Genomic DNA, 3,504 nt, shown 5'->3' with positions numbered 1-3,504 from the left:
GTCTATTTTACCAAGTTCATATTCTATCACTTTTGTTCAGCACATACATCCCACAGCATTACATTATGTAAATACATTCAGAGTGGAAAAAGTCATACAGTTGAATCCACAGCAATAGGGACATTTGAGATTGTGTTCCAGGGCCACAACCTGATATTTCATTCCAGTCTTGAGCAATTCTTAATTGAATCCCTGGCCAACTGACTTGCAGAACCATCCACTATACGTAGAGCTGATCTATTGCTCTTTATTTATATAGCACCATAAAGGCACATGACATTTTATAAGGGAAACAACCAAAAATAGTGGGCACCGCCAAAGGTGTACAGTGTAAAATATATGCGTACACACAGAGAGGGAATGAAGGAATAATAAAACTATACTATACAGTGGTAAAGCAGATTATAACACAAAGACTTGTCAGAAGCATCACAATGTCCAGAGATGGGACCACCAAGATGTGATTGGACTACAGTTCCCATCACCACTGGTCACTGGGCTGCCTCAGACCATGGTGAGGAGGCAGCAATTTGGGAAGAGAATTTAAAACTTGCCTTGTGTTTTGGGGGAAGCCACAACCTGGACACTTGTAGTTAGGCTGGAACAAAACAGTGATGTGCTAAAACACAACACTTTACTCTTTTTGAAGCACCATAGCAGAATAGCTTTGTATGATTTACTAGTCAAGTATCACAGTGACATGTAAATATCTTGACTGTTCTCTGGACCTTTACAGTGTGAGTGCTAGGGTGTGGTGTCTATTTATAACTTCAGTACCAGAGCAGTAATTCTTAAAGAGAGCACAAGTCCACCCAGAGCCCTTCCACACAGCCATATAACCCAGAATATCAAGACAGAAAATCCCACAATATCTACTTTGAACTGGGTTATCTGAGTCTACACTGCCATATATCCGAATTCAAAGCAAATATTGTGGGATTTTCTGCCTTGATATTCTGGGTTATATGGCTGTGTGGAAGGGCTCTTATACATCAGTATCTGATTCTGTCCAGCTCTCAGAGGATCTGGATTCATCCTGAGTTTGCCTGGCTTCTATCCATCTCATTTTTAAAGTGTGGCCTTGGCAGGGCTTTGGAAATCTAGGTTTTCTTCAATTTCTTGTACAATTGGTGGGATTTAAAGTGTTTTATAGATTGCACCCATTGTACAATCTCTGGATATCATACTGTGTTGGTGGAATTCAACCTGGTTTGGACCACTTTGTACATAATATCAGTGGCATGAAGGAACTCCTGTTACATGTGAATGCAGAAAGCATGTGGGCATACTTTCTAACTGTTCCGATTTTAATTTTGTTGTCCAGTCGCTTTTCAAAGGTCACAGTTCTTTTCTGATTCCATTTTCCTCCTCTTTTCCTCCGTTTAACACCATAGCTCACTGCTATGGTATAGTAGGAGTTGTAGTTTTGTGAGGCATCACCATAGGCGATAACTCATGGTCAATTATGATGGTCTTCCAAATGCCACCATACTTGTCTTGGTGGTGAGTTAAAGGGATTGAATCCATATCCACTGGCTATGTGCTGGTCCATGACTAAGGTCTTGCAGATTTCACAGTTTTGCCCCAATTGTCCTTCATTGATTGCCATGAGACTTTTGTTGGTTTTGCTTTGCTTGGAAGATGCTTGTACATAAAGTTGTTTTATGTGTGGAGATCAGTGCACAGCAACCAATACAAATCTTTGCAGTGACCAACATACAATCCGATGGCATGGATTGTGTGATTAGTAGCCACCACAACAATTGGTGGCCTCTTATCTGTTGCAACCTTTGTCCACCTTTGCAGCTGTTGTAATATGCACCATGTTATCATTCACCTAGGAGCCGTGGTGGCACAAAGGGTTAAACCCTTGTGCTGGCTGGACTGCTGACCTGAAGGTTGCCTGTTTGAATCCGTGAGATGGGGTGAGCTCTTGCTTGTCATCTCTAGCTTGTGAGGACATGGGATAAGTCTCCTAGAAGGATGGTAACACATCCAGGCATCCCCTGGGCAATGTCTGTGGACTGGGCTGTAGCACAGGCTGGAAAGCAAGCCAGCTGCAACAAATCAACAAATCACTCTGACCAAGAGGTCATGAGTTCGAGGCCAGCCCGTTGCCTGCGTCTTGTCTCTGTCTCTGTTCTATGTCATGGCATTGAATGTTTGCCTTTATGTGTGCAATGTGATCTGCCTTGAGTCCTCTTTGGGGTGAGAAGGGCGGAATATAAATGCTGTAAATAAATAAATTGTAGATGGACAATTTTCTCACACCAGAAGCGACTCACAGTATGTTCTCAAGTTGCTTCTGACACGATTAAAAAATCTGGAATAAGCAGGTAATCTGGGATCAGATCCTGGGATATAGGGCAGTATAGGACCAGCCTCAGAAAAAGTATTTCTGCCACTGTGCCCTTCATAAAAATAACTATTCCTGTTTTAAAAGGATATACGTGAGAATCTAAGCCATTAGTCACTGACACACCTGGCTACATAAATATGTTCTCCCTCTGCAACTTCTACACATAGCATTATCGCTTGTGTACGCACTGTTATAAAGACAAAGTTCAGCCTATTCCCAACAAGGAAATAAAGCACTTGCTTCTTCGTTCAAAGTACCTTGGAGATCAATTTTCCCTCTTGCGCCGTCTTTTTATCCAAGGGGAATAATCACCTGAACATCACCTGCTTGGATGCACAAGAAGTCAAAAAGGTAACCAAAGCCTCTTCTTCAGTTGTTGGGTTTTTTTTTTTTTTGACAGAAGCAGTGTTTGCTAAGCATAAAATGAAAGCATATGTGTCAGTAATAGTAACAGAGTGCTTTGTAAAAGGGAAACCTAGGAGAGTTATCAAGCAGTAAAAGCACTTTTAGGGTCACTATGAGCTCTCCAGATGAATAACCCCTTCTTCCACATGTCACTATTATTTGGCATTTTTTCTTCTATTTTAAAGGTTTGACATGCTTCTCACCCTCTGTGTTCACTGCATAGAGAAGGGGAATGATGTGGTTTCTGACACGTGGATGACTGATTGGGCCAAATTGGACCTAATCCGGCTATGCACACATCAAAAACACTCGAGGCCATTCCACAATTTCTGGGAAGCACCAAACTGGATTGCTGTGAGTTTTCCAGGCTGTATGACCATGTTCCAGAAGCATTATCTCCTGATGTTTTGCCCACATCTATGGCAGGCATCCTCAGATTTTGTGAGGTGTTGGAAACTAGGCAAATGCAGTTTATATATCTGTGGAAAGTCCAGATTGGGAGAAAGAACTCTTTTTGCCTTAGGCATGTGTGAATGTTTCAATTGGCAAGCTTGATTAGCATTGAATGACAGCAATCAGGGCCAGCTAACACCTCCCAACAAAGGATTCCACTAGGTAGGAAGCAGCCAGGCTTTAAACATTCCACAGATATATAAACCCTACTTGCCTAGTTTCCAAGACCTCCCAACCTCTGAGGATGCCATAGATGTGGGTGAAACATCAGGAGAGAATGCTTCTGG

The sequence above is a fragment of the Anolis carolinensis genome, chromosome 2, assembly GCF_035594765.1.
Source record: "Anolis carolinensis isolate JA03-04 chromosome 2, rAnoCar3.1.pri, whole genome shotgun sequence".
NCBI classification, from domain to species: domain Eukaryota; kingdom Metazoa; phylum Chordata; class Lepidosauria; order Squamata; family Dactyloidae; genus Anolis; species Anolis carolinensis.
The sequence above is the reverse complement of the archived record's forward strand: the minus strand, read 5'-3'. Positions refer to the sequence as shown.